This window comes from Cimex lectularius, unplaced genomic scaffold (assembly GCF_000648675.2).
Source record: "Cimex lectularius strain Harlan isolate CLEC.00 unplaced genomic scaffold, Clec_2.1 scaffold24, whole genome shotgun sequence".
NCBI classification, from domain to species: domain Eukaryota; kingdom Metazoa; phylum Arthropoda; class Insecta; order Hemiptera; family Cimicidae; genus Cimex; species Cimex lectularius.
In genome coordinates, this window is record NW_019392666.1 from 2,556,142 (window position 1) to 2,573,909 (window position 17,768).

The window sequence follows — 17,768 nt, forward strand, 5'->3', positions numbered from 1 at the left end:
CATACTTACGTTTAAAAGTCTGTGGATATTATTGTTTAATTATGATATCAAGTTTGCGTGCATTCTTATGTAAAATTTTCAGAACTATTTTTTAAGCGTGTCGTTTATTTAATATATTCACTCTCCCATCGTTACCGGCTGCTTAGCAAAGGGCTTTAAAGCAAGAACGTTGCACTTAGCAGGATGATGACCGCAGAAGGAAGCTTTCTCAGGGCAATTGAAAATTACAAATTACCTCGGTCAATATCCCGATTCTACTCTCACTTTATAATGTAGACTCTTAGTCCCATCGTCCTTTGAATCGATGACTTTCTCCGAAATTAACTGCTTAATTTTTCAAATAGCCCGGAAGTGAAAATGCCCTGAATGAATCTGCCCTGTTTTAAGTGCACGGATTAGGGCTATTGTATAACATAGCGAAACACCAACGTTATCATAACCAGCATTAAATCCAACAAAATAAATAAAGGAAGAACTATTGGTCCGCTTAGCCTCGCTTGCTAACGTCAAAGACAAGAGAATTCTATTCTGATAGAATAAAAATAAAGAACACAAAATCATGACAAACATAATTATAAGAGTCTTTTGTATATAATGTTGAAATGAAAAATCTAGTGTCACGAGCGGATTCGAACCCACGACCTTCGGCTTTTTCATTTCAACCAAGACCTTACATATAATTCACTAATTTTGTGGTCCGCTTGATCAATTAATATATTACAATTAATTAAGGTTTTTAGTTGAGATAAAGAAAGTCAATGGCACGAGCGGGATTCGAACCCACGATCTTAGGCTAGATACGCCGCTGCTCTACCACTTGAGCTATCGTGACGATCCACTCGGACACCAACTTCCCATCTCAACCCTACCTTTTCAATTTTCCCTCCTTTTTGCCATTCTCTCTCTCTCCGTGGCCATTTCATTTGTCGTCGAAAATCCAATCCGATTACACGACATTTGGGTTCGAATCCCGCTCGTGCCATTGACTTTTTTATCTCAACTAAAAACCTTAATTAATTGTAATAAATATAATGGATAATTATAAGTATTCATTCAATTTTGTTCTGATAAAACTTTCTTGTTGGAATGATGGAAACTTTATTGGGTCCATTCTATTCTCGCTAGATTACGTTTCAATGGTCTTCACGCTATCTTCAGTGAGGATGTAATAATAACACGATAACTCAATGAGGTGATCATTTTCGATCATGTGTTCATCCATTTTAACTTTTATGTCCGCTATTCTTTGCTCTTTATCGTTTCGAATTTTGTTTAATTTAATTTTTAAGAATACTTGGGAACAGTTTTAAGTAGATCAAATTGAAACTATCTCCGTCAGTAAGGTTTTTGGATGTTTGGCTTAATATGAATGTAAGAGTTACCTTTTAGTTGTTAACGACTTGTAGATTGCGAAATGTTTACCCAAAATGGAAAACAGTTCCGGCAAATAGTTAACATGGAATCGCAAAGCGCAAATATTTTGAAGACAAATAAAAGGCGAGTCAGTAGTATGGATTGTATTAAAGTAAACAAATAAGGAAGGTCTAGTATTCCAAAATTCCAGGTGGCTAAAATTCCAACAATTTCGACAAGTAAATAGTTTGTTTCAAATTTATACATGTAAATCTTATTCAAGTTATATTTCACCCAATTTATCATAGAACCATGTCATTTTAAGTCACACTGAAATTGGTCACAGGATAATACTGGGCGAAAAATCCTGAGGCGATTAAAGACGCTCGTCCTTGCCTCTCCGTCGTCAGGCGAGACGATGCGGACGCAAGATGGGCTCGGAGGCAAATAAAGCAATTAAAGAAAAACTAGAAGGGCCGATAAGATGTCGCCTGGAGTATCGGTTTTGACAGAACTACCTGTTATTTCTAAACAATGCCGTTTGGGTCATGTAATATCGGAACAGACTAATGCACCCAGGTACTATCAAAGACACAGACTGTCTTTTTTTTTTTTTTTTTTTTTTTTGGCCTGTCTACATAGCACTTTGCTCCACTCTCGATTCAAGGACCTCAATGACTCCTGCCTGCTATTTACAATTTCCTAATTGCCTCCATCTCCGGACGGTGGAAACAATGATTTCACGAAAGTACCTTCCACGCTGTGAAGTACCAAAATGCAAATTTGGGAATTGTAATGCTGAAATGTGTTTGAGACAGGAATTGAAATATAGCTTTAAAAGGAAAAATTAAATTTAAGCAAAATCTGAGATTATGACTTCATCCATCCTAACTCCATATTAATATCATATTAAAAACATAAATATATACTAATTTTATATGCTATGTTGAATCGGACTACGCAAAATAAAATAATACTTAAATTTCCACTTTTAAGCCTGCAAATGTCGTATTTTTTATGCAAAGGCTAATTTCTTTGCACATTTGGAGAAACATCCATTCATATTTTTAGATCAGTTAAGCCGATTCATGAAAAATAAATCACTCATTATTGAAAATTATTTTTCCTGTTGAGGATCAGGTCAAAGTGTCGAGATATTTTTAGGCGCCCCTCCTCGGTTATATGTTGTCGGACTTCACGTTCTTAGCTTTTACCCGGCAACTTGTCGGTTTTATGAAGGAATGCGAGGAACGCCCCAAAACTGACCCCCTGGGTGTCGGTGGTGAATCGGGCGACGCCCATTCAAGAACCTCTTGGGTCACACTTGACAAATCTCGTTCATTTGTCTTGGCTCACATCCTGCCGCACCCCAAAAACAGGAAGCGACCGTGACTATCTCTAGCATCTCTCATCGCCCCTTCTTATCGTTCTGAACTTTGCGGTTGGTGATTTCGACTTCCAGTCGTGAAAACGATTCAACGAAAAAATTAAAATTGTTCGAAAGGTTCGTTACTTTGTAATCCGTCTAGTCTTCGGTATGTAACGCTTCAACACAACCAGACCCACGCACACAGTGAGATTATGTGTATAGTTTTTGATTCCATAGCCTTGACTTTGACATTATGACAAAATTAATTATCATTAGGTAAAGAAAATTGACAGTGTGCCAACTTTACTTGTACCTACCATTGCTATTTGATGCAATAGAAGATCGTCAGATCAATTTGATTGAACAAATTTGGTTTGCACAAAATTGAAATTGCGCCAATTTTACCAACTATTGTATATACGGAAGCGTGGAAAAAAAAAATTAAAGTAATTTGGTTTTTCGTTTTTTTTTCATCTTTCTTATGTGTTTTGGTTGATTTTTAAGTTGAATTTTTCTATCTTTTTGAGCTTTGTTAATACGTAAAGTTGGGTTTTACAACTTCTGTATTGTTGTTCATTTTTTCTTTTGTCTGTGTTTAGTGTAAATACTTTGAACAATTTTTCTGCTTAGTTGTTTGCTATGTTTATTACCTCTTTTTTACATGTTTTGTTTCATTTTCAAGTCGAATTTTTCTTTCTTTTTGAGCTCTGTTGATACGTAAAGTTGGGTATACAACGACTTTATTGTTGTTCTTTTTTTCTTTTGTCTGTGTTTAATGTAGATAATTTGGCCACTTTTTCTGCTTTGGTTATTCGCTATGTTTATTGTTTCGTTTTTATACTTATGATTTGATTTTTAAATTTATTTTTTCTTTCTTTTTGAGCTTTGTTAATACGTAAAGTTGGGTTTTACAACTTCTGTATTGTTGTTCTTTTTTTCTTTTGTCTGTGTTTAATGTAGATAATTTGGCCACTTTTTCTGCTTTGGTTATTCGCTATGTTTATTGTTTCGTTTTTATACTTATGATTTGATTTTTAAATTTATTTTTTCTTTCTTTTTGAGCTTTGTTAATACGTAAAGTTGGGTTTTACAACTTCTGTATTGTTGTTCTTTTTTTCTTTTGTCTGTGTTTAATGTAGATAATTTGGCCACTTTTTCTGCTTTGGTTATTCGCTATGTTTNAACAATATCATTTGGAAGAGGATTAATAAGTGTTGACATTCATACAAATGAGTAATCCTGTAAACGTAAACAGAATATTTTATATAGATTTTTTTTAATGAAAACTTAAAATCCTGCATTATTTTCCGGACAACCCGATATAATATTATTTAGTCGTCTATTGACAAAATTACTTCTTTTAATTAATTTTTATGTAAGGTTTTGATGGAAATGAAAAAATTAACCGTAACGAGGGGGATTCGAAAGCTTTTTTCAATGTTTTTGTCGGATTTCTCCAAAAATGAATACTTCAAGAGCTACATGTAGATTTATGGCGAAAACCGTACAAAGTTGGAAAAAAATGTTTTATATCCGCGAAAGGGTTAAAAATCGGACCATAGTTCCTACGAACGGTTCTGTTGCATTTGAGTTGAACTTTGCGTACGAGTAGCGAAGCACCTTTTTTAAAGTTGAATTGAGCTAAATGGACATTTTGCCATGTTCTTGGAATACAGCTAGGTTCTGCAGGTACTCGCAGGTAGAAAAGAGAATAGGCATTATAAGTGATCATTAACGATAATAACCGCAGAGTTCCCCATAATATATTTTAAGTGAAGAAACTTTCTTCTTAATGATTTCTATTTTCTATTAATCGTAGAAATAGAAGAAATTTCACTCGTTTAAAGCGTCTAATTCATTTATGCTTCTCTTGTAGATAACACGGTAATGATATAACCAAATCGCGATTTCTAAAGCATTATAAAATGAGGAGGGGAATTGAAATAAACTGGAAATTTCGTATTCTACATAATTTCGAATTTTTAAAAAAATACTCAGACTTAATATTTGCTGCATTTACGGTGTAATAGAAAAGATTTCTAATAAATTATAACCCGACTTGCTAGTCGAATCTAAAGAATTAATAGTGATTTACGTTTGGTTCCTTCCTATTTTTATTATTTTTTTAATTTGGAATTGTTAAGTTTTCTCTTCGATCTTAACTCTCTTTTTATTCAGATAGGATATTGTCTGTAAAACGAAACCTGAAATCTGTCTCTGTCCGTTGATAGCCGTGTTACGTGAGACTCACCTGAAACAAGCAAAGTCGATTATAAACGATTTTATAATGGCATTCTCTATGAATTGTAAGAGGTACAAAACGAGGAAAGGAGACGTTTACAAAGCCGTAAATCAAAACGGTCGAGGACGCAGGGGCGCGTAACAACCACAAGAGGCTTTTATGCTAACAAACCTGTGAGGTTATAAAAGAATTAAAAACGCCTGCTATGATTCGTGGGGTTTCGGGCGACTTCTCTAGAAAAAAACAACAAAAACATTCTGTTATTTGTGTAAGTTGATTTGTGGGAAAAATTCACATTTCCCTCATCGATACATATATAACTTGAATTTTACTTATTACTAAGCCGTATTCGGACGAGAAATCTTGTTTTATCTAAAGATATATTGGGGATTAGATATTTTCACTTAATAATAAGTACCACATTTGAGCATAAATTTCATTAGAGCAGATAAGATTTTTCCATTTTCCAATGATATTTGTTCATAATATCCTAGAACACACCCATGAAGGCTACATCTCAGGGTCATCAACATTATGTTCTGCTCTTAGATTTTTATAATTAATTACTTATTTTTTCGAAAGGGAGGGAGAAAGAGAGTGAAACAAGGAGGGAGGGAGAGAGAGTGAGAAAGAGAGAGATTGAGAAAGAGGGGGAGAGAGATTGAGATTGAGATTGAGATTGAGAGAGAGCGCGAGAGAGATAGAGAGAGAGAGTGGTGGGTTAGAGGGAGGCAGAAAAAGTGAGATTGAAAGAGAAAAGAGAGAGAAAGCGAGTGGGAGAGAGAGAGTGGTTATGGGAAATAATAAATAGATAATGAGATAATGAATAAGTACGTAATAGGTAAAATGAACTGAGGTGGAAATAACTTAAAAGAAACAGAAAGAGAAAGAATGAATGAGTGAGTGAGTGAGAGAGAGAGAGAGAAAAAAGATAGAGAGAGAAAAGAGAGAAAAGAGAAGGAAAGAGAGGGAGAGTGAGAGAGAAATCGAAAGAGTGGTTATGGGAGATAATAAATAGATGGTAGATGAATAGGTAGGTAATAGGTAAAATGACCTGAGGTGGAAATAATTTAAAAGAAACAGAAAGAGTGAATGAGAGAGAGAGAAAGAAGAGAAAATGTAGAGAGAGAAAAGAATGATTGCAAAGGAAAAGAGAGAGAAAGAGAAAAGGAAGAGAAAGAGTGAGAGTGAGAGAGATAGAGAAGAAAAGAGAGTGATCTTTTTATTTATTTATCTGTATAACTTTTGTTATAGGTATTTGAATTACGAGATTGTATAAATCCTCACCGTGCCGGTGTTTTTGAAAAAAGCCCGTTTGTATGTCGGGTTCGAATTCAGAGTACAGCTCCAGTGTGCTGAACCAGTTGAAAAATAGCCCAAGGCTGCGCAAACGAACATGTCCACTTTGGCGGACAAATCGATAGAATTGTCTTTTAAATGTCACACGTTTATCGTTTCTTCGGTTACATAAATGCAAGAATTAGGTTTTTCGTGGAGCCAGTTTTTATCAATGTAGATACGGCCGGGTTCGAGTAGTCCCACGAGCGTACGAAACACTTTTTGAACTGTGCTACGGGTTCGGCCCGGCCATATCGCCCAGACTCCATTAGACAATGTCAAGGCCGATTTCGGGAGGAAAACAGCTTTTTCTGAAGGACCTAAGGACGTTTTACACAAGCGGTGGATTGTCAAAAGCCGTCGTTATCGATCAAAAAATTCCGGCCTCTTCCCCAAGGTTAAGACGACACCAAATAACTCCATATCTACATTTCATTTTCATAATATATGGACCCTAAAGTACTATGGAATCCTGACACATGATCTGAAGAATAAAAAAATCGTATCCAACATTTGTATAAAAATTTTGATATCATTGATGACACATTTAAATTTGGGTATGTATCTGCAACTCCTGTACGGCTTATATGACAATCTACAACATAAAGCCGACATTTCATGAACCTTTTGATCGTCAACATAATCGGATTCTCAGCTCAGAAGCTTATACAACTCCTAAAACCCAAATCATTTACATTGTCATATTCCGTAAATAAAATAAACTACACAATATATTTCGGTCACCGTGAGAGTACAGTTATATGTATTCGAAATCAACAAAAGACTAAAACAATATTTTTATTTATGAAACAATTAGTTTTTTCTGTAAAAATAAACCATTAAAAACATTTTACACAATCTTTGAGTAATGTATTGGTTGAAATGAAAAAGTTAGTATAACGAGCGGGATTCGAACCCACGACCTTCGGGTAAATACGTCGCTGATCGACCACTTGACCTATCGTGACTTCCATCCACTGGAAGACCAACTTCCCATCTCAACTTACCTTTCGAATTTCACGCCTTTTTGCCATTTTTCGAATGTCGTATAATCAGGATTCGATTCTCGGCGACAAATGAAATGGCCACGGAGAGCATTATTGAAGATACTTCGTTTTACTTATTAAATCCATTTTAGTTCGTGGTCCCATTGACCAAATAACTTCTTTCAATTAATTAATCTTTCTGTAAGGTATTGGTTGAAATGAAAAAGTTAGTGTCACGAACGTTGAAAAATGGCAAAAGATTAATTAATTGAACGGACAACGAAATATAATGGATTTTACAAAATGATGCATTTTCCCTCAATTGAACAGTACAGCTACCATTCTGTATGGTTGGTTCAATCATAGAATTTAAAAAAATTTTCTTCTCGTAAAGGTACGAGGGAATATTAAAAAAATGAATTCAAATGACCTCAAAAAAATGATAATAGAGAAATATATCAATTTTTCACAAAAGCTAGAATTTTAGAATCGATAATAGCTAGGGATAGAAAAGCTCATTGATCATAGTAAATATAATTATTCGTGTCATCTAGGAAGCAAAAATTCGACAGATTAAAATATAGACAAAATATTACACCTTGAATCTTCCCTAAAAGATAATTCAAAGATGGATGATTAGTGAGTAATTTTCGTATCTTTTCTTACAAATAAACTCCAAAATATTCAATATTTGATAATGGTTTGGCAAGTTGCTGACAGCTGGAATAATGGACCTATCTCAAAATGAATGAATCAAACATGAAAATCATCTCTTTTGACTCAGATTTCAAACCTGTTTTTAAAAGCCAGATAAATTATTTTATTGTTAACATGTATATAAAGAATGTTAAAAACGCCTTCAAAGATGGATTAAGCACAGTGCAGACCAAACAAAACCGTAAGCTACAACCGATAAAAAACATGGAAAATTAAATTTAAGAAAAAACATTGGGAACAAAGGCTTAAGGAAAAGAGATTTGGAAAAATGTAGCGAACCAAAGTAATTGCACAAAGATAAGATTTCCGACAATACGTATTTGTGTATAAACATTATACATACACAAAATAGAAAATGTACATTGGAAAGTATAAAGAATGGCAGTAGAATATAAAAAATAATAAAATATATAACAAAATTTATGTAGTTTGATTTTTTTTAAATCAATAACATAATAATGCCATTAACTTAATAAATTATAATTCTTATCTAAGGTTGAGATGAAAAATTAATGTCACGAGCGGGATTCGAACCAACGACCTTTGGCTGGTGGGCTCGAATCCGGCTCGAGGCTATAACTTTTTAATTGTAACCAAGGCATTAGATAAAAAGTATAATTAATTCAAATAATTGATACTGTCAATTATGACTTGTAAAGTTATATGGAAAGGTATTAGTTTAATAAGTTTTTTTTAAATGACGTTGTTAACTGTGCATTTTTCTGTTCATCTCAGGTTCAGAATTGCTTCGATGAACCGATCCATGCGAGTTCAGTGGATTTGGGACCTCCATAACTGGCTGGCCTTGGATGACCTTTAGGAGGAAGATCCCTTTCCGCCCACAGAAGGAATTCCGCAGACCCCGCCCGGCAGAGGAAGCCCGGAAATGCCGTCGAACAACTTAAATTGATAAATCACGGACTTGGTGAGGTGCAAACCGGAGTCGTGCACTTGCCACTTGCCACGCCGCAACATGTTGAGGAGTACGAGTCGATCCCAGTTTTCCCAGTTTATAATTTCCCCCAAATGTTATGCAGTTATGTTCTACTCATAATACGATCTCGGACAACTTAAATTTGACTTAATATTGTATTTTTTCATTGGTTAAAAATTACAGTTCAACATAAACAAAAGCTAATAAATAAATGTTTATTGAAAAAGAACTAGGTACGAAGAAATTTTAATAAATTGGAATTATGTAATTTTAATTTTGTAGATACTTGGATAGACAAACAGTAATTATATTTTGTATTTTAGTTCCTTGAGTCATAACTATCAGCAATTAAATTTTCTATATGGATTATTTATTTACACAGTTTTGAAATTATGTGAATATTGAATATCATAGAATCGTATTTACCGGGGTAAATTAAAATTTTTTTTTTCATTGCTAATTAACCCTTGATAAACTTTTACTCGCTAGCGTTAATATTCAGTAAGTGTACCCAGTTTCTCGGTTCTCCCCTTGTTATTTAAAGATGGATATTCCAGATTTTGGGGTGAAAGGTGGAGAAATGTTGAGGTGAAAGGTGGTTGCCATTCAGGTTCCAACAATTTTAATAAATCCTTGTGCCTGAGGTTAATAAATTTTTGTAAAGTTGGGCCGTACATAATCCAGCTTACTTAAAACCAATGATTTTTTAATTGGCAATAAAACGTAAATAAGGCTCTTTTCAATTCACTAACTCGATTTTATTATAAAATGATTTATTTTTCGTAAGCTTACAACTGTCCAAAAGACGGAATTAATTAATACAGATACTTGTTTGATTCTACTTGAATATTAAAAGGGGAAAGAAAAAACTGAAAAATGGCATAAAGAAGGAAAATTCGAAAGGTGGGGTTGAGATGGGCAGTTGGTGTCCGAGTGGATCTTAGTCACGATAGCTTAGTTGGTAGAGTAGCGCTGTATCTAGCCGAAGGTCGTGGGTTCGAATCCCGCTCGTGACACTGACATTTTTATCTCAACCAAAAACTTTAATTAATTAAAAGGAGAATTTAAAAAAATACGTATATGTAAACGAATTACCTAAAGATCTTCTTCTACTGCTATGGGAGGACCTTAAAATTAAAAATAATCAAGGATCTACGAGTATCATCCAACTTCACTGCTCAATCAGTCATTCACAAATGAGCATTGAATGAAACTCATGATCGAATTTATGTTTCACAGGTCATTGCTCATTTGGATCGCGGTAGTGAGTGAGATAGGGCAATTGAGTTTCCACGGTCAGAGAAATAGCTAAAATTGATTACCGAGGGTATTAGTCATCCTGAGATAACACAACTTGGTTTATTTTAGTTTTGAAAATAAGCTAGTGGCAATGTGAAATAATGAGATTTAGAACTCTTAATCATAATCTGCTGAAAAGGATTAAGAGGTGACTTACTGCCAAGGATATTTTTTTTCAAACGTGGTCTTTATTTATCTGGGGGTTTATTCATGGCGTAAGAAAGATCCACTCTTGCAAAATAGATAAAACCCTGAGCGGGAGAGAGAGAGAGAGAGAGAGAGAGAGAGAGAGAGAGAGAGAGAGAGAGAGAGAGAGAGATAAAATTAATGATAGGAATAATATTTTACGCTTATTTCTGGACACAGACTATTTCCAAACTGCAACAAGATTAATAACAATCCTTTTTTATGTCCTGAATCGAACAAAAGATTAAATGATTTAAGTGAGTTTTACAGGAAGAAAAATACACCAAGTGGGTTGAGAAGGTGGTTGAAAAACTGAAATATTCAGAACGAAAAATACCTTTATTTTCCAAAATTTCTTGGCCTATTTGGACTATAAAACAGAACAATTACTCCCATAATTTTACTTAATAACATGAGATACATACCAGGAAAATATATATTTTCCCAGGTTGCCACGCTGGCTGAGACGTTTGGGCGTCCGACTCGTATTTGCCACGCCAGCGGTCATGGGTTCGAATCCCCATAGCCCATAGGTTTTAAATTGAGAATAATGTAATAAAGTATATTAAACAAGCCGTTAAGCCCTCCTGTATGAGAGTAATTTTATTTTATTTTACTTCAAATTTGAAATCTATGAATACAGAAGTTTAACCTTCTCACTACTATTGCATTTCATAGTTAAATGTTTATTTCTAGTATTTTTCCATCCCCTGGGGGGTTAATAATATCTGCTAATTAAAAAAAAAGTAATATTAAGACATGTATGATCATTCTTTGCTACGGTCATTCAACATTTGTATAGTTTAAATTACAAAAGTAAAATAATCCTTTATTTGTACCAATTAATAATATTTCCACCGTTTGGATGGTTTTTTTGAGATTTTTTTATATTTTTATTTATTTTTATTTTTTAGGGATATCCGACAGCTTGGTCATTTGCAACGCAATGCGAAATATTACAACACACATTCCATACACTCTCATACAAATAAATACATTCACATCTATATAAATTTCATTTATTCTATTTGGTACATGGAGTACTCAATATTCATCCAACGACCTGAATACAATAATAAACTAATCTAATTAGGGTCGATGGGATACTTTTATAAATATTCCACCATCGACAGTTGAGAGACGATGGGGTGCTATTTCATCCTCCCCATTCACTCTAATATATGCACTCACTCATAGAAAACACAGAAACACCAAACACATATTTTGACGGCTATATACAATAAAAAAACGGAATAGGGGACCCTGAAACTTGCTACCGTGCCCGAGAACCAATCTTACATCCACCGGCATGCCTACACGCTCTCTGTATGGAGTCAAGGCATAACACGTCTCTATTATGTGGGACACATCGAGCAACCTTTCTCTGCACGGGCTTTGGACCAAAAGCTGGTGCCCGTGTATCAACCGCGTATGGCCAATCCTCAATCGAGTGAGAACGATCCCTTGTCTCCTGCTCAGGTTCTCTGAGGGCCATCTAAAGGTTTTTCTTCCTATTATTACTACTTGGTATGGTTATTCAACTTTCTGTATGGTGCAAGAGGTACAAACATTGAAAAGGTTTTGTCCGTGTCAATTACTCTGGTCTCCTGTAAACAATCCTCAGGAGGGAAAGTTCGAATTTGATAAAATGTCATTTTCTTAGTTTCGACGTGTTACGATATTATGAATACCAATTTGAAACCTTACATAACACAAATGTTGTAAATTTTAAAGAACGTTTTTATTTGCATCTTTGATTAATATTATGCAAATGCGTTTCCTTACTTTCTGACCGATATTTCAATATTTCTAATTGTTTTATTTATGCTGTAAGATAAAGAAAAGTCATACATCTTTTTATGTCTTTGGTTATATTTCTGACTTTATTATCTGAAATTAGAACGCAGAGAGCTTACACATTAAGGTAAAATATAGTATGGTTCAGTTTTTCAAAATCCCATTTGTAAGTATGTCGGGTTCGAATGCAGGGCCGCTGGATTCGAACCCGGGACCTTTACCTTACAGTGATGAGCGCCGTGTCAAAGACTAAACCTTGCGGCCACCGACGCCCCACTATGCTTCATATTATATTATCGGTTGTGAGTATTGAATGAGTTTATGGAAGAAATGTCACCTAAGGTTGGATAAGCACTTTTTTTTTAACGATAAGCACTACATTTATTTAAAACGTATGCTTTAAATAAGCGATGAAATAAATAAATAAGGATCCGATCGATCTGAAATCGTAATGCTCTGAAGAAGGACATTCACAAGCGCATTGTTGATTCTCAAAGGAATGTCCCACTCTGCCCTTGGCCGGTATTGGCAAATGGTCAAAATTGTACTGGTACCCAGGACGTTTTGAAAGAAAGGAAAACTTCATCAGCCGGTATCCTTTCATAGGTAGTTATCGCAGGTCGGGAGGTTAATTAAGTTATCAGCCCTCGGATTAAATGTAAACGGTTGTTTTAGTGCTGGCCTTTTAAAAGATATCCGTTCAATTCGATCGGCCCGAAGTAGAAACCGTTATTTATTATTGTCATGATCTTTGCACATTCTATCCCAACGAGGGAGCACTCCAATCATAAGATGTACTTTACTACCAATCAACTCGCGTGACTTTTATAAACAAAGCGAATAGGTTTTAAAAGGAGGAAAATATTTTTCCGAGTCCTAACGAATGAGGATTTTTCCGTTTATAAAAGCCCTTTCGCGTTTTAGAGAGAAGAGAAAATTGGAACGCTTTTAATACTACATAAAATCATACGTATTATTTAAATATACACTAATCCCGAGTTAAGTTAATTGTAGTTGTCACAATCTTTAAGATAACAAAATTTTAGAGATTACTGCATAATTTGGGCATTAATTTTATGTAACGATTAAATTAGTAATACATTTCACTAGAAAATGCACAACTGTGTACATTTTAATTTCAGGAATGGTAGGTGGCTGCGTCAGTTTGGCGTTGACCCGACGTACATTTTTTTTTTAAATCACCGACACCCCTAGGGGTTCATACATGATTGTAGTTGAAATACCGTCGTAAATAGGTTCAGGAATCAGACATCCATTGAAATCATATCTGGTTGCTTTTCACTCGGTCTTTTCGGGTAATTTTGTGTAATTTTGCAACTACACTTGTAGATTTTGTTTTGGTGCTTTGCTTTTTTAAAAGGTAGGTTTGTGACAACTGATGACACCAACCTACCTGGTGGTTATCTTTAATAGCACTTTAGCAGATTTAAAAGCATCCCTCAGCCATCATGGCATTGGTTGGCCTTAAGATGAAATCACATTGTGTCTTTTTTCTGAAGATGAGAAACCGAAAAAAGTGACTGACATACCGAAACAGCGAGGACTGTCAGACCAAAATGATCAGAGACGGCCAAGCTCTTCATCAACCCACAAGCTTCTAGAAAACTTTTTGATTTTCGTATAAACATTGTCTTAACATATATTTTTTGATATTTTATCATCCCAAGAGATTTGTCATTTTAACTCGAACAAATAATATGATTATACCATTTTAAATTAGTAGGTTGAAGCGATAAAATTATGGCCACTGATCATACCATATTTTTTTCGTCTCAACTATTTGTAAGAACTGTCACAAACCCACTTCTGAAGATGGCAAAAAGCCAAGATCAAAACGCCGAAGATAATAAGACCAAGATGGTAAAAAAACGACCAAGCTACAGTTTCATCACCTTATCGAGCAAAAAATTTCACATGTTTGGTTATAGTATGAACGTCTAAAATTTTTTTTTTGTTCAAATTATTAGCTATTTTACCTATTATAAAAAAAAGTTTTGCAGTTTAATATAGCGTTTTGATTATATAATGTTAAATTACGATGAAGCTATGTGAGCATGGTACTTGAACTTGCCATACTTCTCGTAGGTTTTCTCTTTATAGTTGTTGGTTTTTCTTTTGCCAGAAGAAACCGAAAGTATATTAACCATGAATTTTTTGGTAATTAAATGAAGTGAAACAAGCTTTCACGTATTCTTGTGTTTTAGAGTCATCAGCATTAAAAGACATGGATTGTTTTTCGCCTTTTTTTTTCGGTGGTACTAAAGTACATTCTGGTGAATTTCTTTTACTTTCTTCGACCCAATTTCGACTTAGTCATTATTCTATGCATTATTTAAAGAGTAAATAAGTTTATAATTTTTTTAAAAATCAATTCGGGAATTTTAACAAGGTTTTGATATTACGTGACAAGAATTATGTAGTTATGTTGGGTGGTCTGCGAAACTCATTTCAGTCGGATTGATTATATCTTCGAGTCGGCACAAACTGGCCAGACGGTTGACCGTGAACGTTCAACGAGACTAGCCGGACCAAATTGATCGTTTCGATAAACATTTCAATTGTCTTTTTTCCCCACGTCGTCATTTTATCATTGTGAAATCACTGGATATCTCGGCTCTTCTTCAACCTTGAAAAAGACGGCAACTATAATGTTTGTTATGATGTCCGAACCGGCTATAATTCCGGTTGTATTTAATGTTCGCGTCAAAGTAGAACCAGCATAAAGTATGATGTTTCAGTCGAGGATTAGCATAGAAACGAGATAAGTGGAAATACGTACTCAGGCCAGGGATAACTCGCATGTAAGAGGACTCTTATGAGAAATTATGCTTCCTGGGCCGTTTTCAGTGGCGGTGTAACAAGTTGAATGGGAATGACTCGCTTCGTACGACACGCCCTGTTAAATGCCTCACCTGTATTTTTAGCGAATGACAAAAAAACATTCCGAGTTTCAGCCCGGGCGCCCATCCCACAAAGGTGAAAAACGACCCTCGTAATTTCTCTTATCCAGGCGATAAATTCAAAAACCGTGTTGGGATTAAACATTTTTCCCTTCTCCCTTTTTTTTCTACCCGAGTGGCCCTGTAGATTTCAATTCGGCGGACACGCTCTGTCCATAGGAATGGCTTCATTAGCTCGGCAAATTGGCGTGAGACCTCTCCGCCTCCTCCGATCCGCTGACATATCGCCTCCCGATAGTAATAACGAGGTCTAATATGCTAAAAAGATTTTCGACCCCAAGATTGTATTTCAAGTTAAATTAGATTTCCATTATAAAAAGACGGCGCAATTTATTAAATGGCTAATCCTCATTAGCTCTTGTGCGACCGGTTCGCCAGAAAGTTGGACTTGAGTTACAAACAAGACCAACAAAGGTTTTTTCAAAATACCATTCATTGTTATCTGACACGTTACATAATAAAACTATAAAATACATAATGAGAATCAAAAGTCCAAAGATTGTAAATTTTCAAAGTAAGCAGACTTGCATAACAAACTGTGTTTTTACAATTATTTTACGTGCTTGCACCGTGAAGGTTTTATGTTAATCGCTTTTTAATTGCACTTCGTCAGCTTTATGAAGCCATTTAACAGCATGTTAAATATAAAAAACGATCGAATAATAAATCAATCAAAATCTCCCATAATAACATTTGACATTCGTTAATTTTTTTGTTTCGCTTGTACTCTTTCGATGTTCATGTTTGTTTATTAATGAAACACGTATTTAAACTTTGGACTTAACGATCTTGCAAATTCCACGCACTCTTATGTCAATATTCTCTGGTGACGAAATCACATTGCTCATTCAAATCACGCAAAGATGTGATGACATGGTCGCAAAGCACACAAGCCCGGGACAAAAGAAGATTTCATTTGAAAATGTCACACATTATGACTTTGTCAGGCGTTAAAATCATAAAATAAATATATCAATTTTGCCCTTATCCCTGATTTTTCAATACAAATTTATGCCTATTCCTGAAGTTTCAAAGAGTAGAGGATAACTAAATATTAACAGCTGAATAACCGTTGGATCTAAGATACATAGGGTACATTTTTTTATTATAGGAAATTAATTGGAAATAATCCCTTGAGTGCAAAGAATATTGTATGAGAGCCTTTCTTGGTGACCGTGTCGGGACAAGGGTCTCCTGTACAAATTAAAAGTTCTTCTAAATACCCTTTAATTAATCCTCCGCTCTTATCGGACAGAGCGGTTCTTTTGAGTCCGATAAGGATCAGATTACTCTCTGGATATCACAGGGCAGTGTACTCGGACCAATCCTCTATTATCTTTTATACTGCAGATGTTCCCACTATACCTACTTTTCTTCCATGTTTTGCCGATGATACAGCTGTATTACCATGTAACCCCGACCCAGCGGTTGCTCGGAAGATTTGCAGAGACATATTATATGTATAGCAGATTGGTGGAGACAATGGAAAATGAAGAGGTCCATGCCACATTTACACTCCGAAGCAAATCTCCCACATATACTACAAAAACGTTCATATCATTTCAGACTGCGTACGCTACCTTGCGTTTCATGTAGACTCACGCATGACATGGAATCAACAAACACGTCTGAAACGTCAAGACCTAAATAGAGAGTAATCTATATATCTATCACTCTACAAACTTAAAGGATCGACAATCCTAAAGTAACTTTCAATTTACAAAACGCTCTTTTGGATATACGGAATAAAATTGTGGGGAACCTTTAAACCTTCCAATATACAACTTCTCCACTCCTTTAAATCTAAAGTTGTCAGATGACTTATAAATGTTTCATATTCCGACTCCATTACTACCCTCCACAACGACCTTAAAACCGATTTATCCGAAATTTAATCCCCGAAAAATTTACCAAGTTCCTCAATATTCTCTCCCATTCACAATAAGTCGCCCATGCCTTGTCCAACGGAACACATCCTTACAATGCCATAAGGTGTTTCAAGAGGAAATGGCCCCACGATCTCCGTTCTGAGGAAGCAGTTAAGTTTATTCAGTGAAGTAAATTGGGAGATTATTATTGATTATTTACTCCCCTCAATGTAAATATGTAAATAGCTGTAAATATATCTATGTCCATCAAATTACATATTGTAATCCAAAATTGCAGATTGTAATAAAATATTTAAAAAAATTTTACGCCGATTTGGCTGAAATTTACAGTAAAACAAAATTCACCTTGTATGCTCTGTCTGCCTGCTATAACTTTATTTTTCAGCCTCTCCCTGTTACTCTCGTTCTCACTTTCTCTCTCTCTCTCTATCTTATCTATCCTATCTATCTATCTATCTATCTATCTATCTATCTATTGGGTTGTCCGGAAAATAATGCAGGATTTTGGTATTAAACAAAAAAAAAGAAACTAGTTACTTTAAAGCAATGTTCTTTAATCAAAATAATTTCCCATACTCTCAATACATTTCTCCCAACGTGTTGGTAACTTATTAATTCCGTCTGAGTAGAATTCAGAATTTTTAGAATTGATAAAGTCAATAAATGCATTTTCCAGT

At 34.9% G+C, this 17,768-nt stretch overlaps 1 protein-coding gene and 1 long non-coding RNA gene across 4 annotated transcripts in view; both read right to left on the bottom strand.

Annotated features, from left to right (window-relative positions):
• The window catches only part of LOC106674422 (rho GTPase-activating protein 20-like), a 424,732-nt gene that overhangs the window by 119,612 nt on the left and 287,352 nt on the right, over positions 1-17,768 (bottom strand). The gene's annotated exons all lie outside the window — the stretch shown is intronic.
• LOC106674423 overlaps positions 4,722-17,768 on the bottom strand; it is a 19,825-nt gene continuing 6,778 nt past the window's right edge. For both annotated transcript variants that reach the window (XR_001341515.2, XR_001341516.2), the window contains one exon: positions 4,722-4,973. This is a non-coding gene — a long non-coding RNA (uncharacterized LOC106674423). The remainder of the gene's footprint in view (positions 4,974-17,768) is intronic.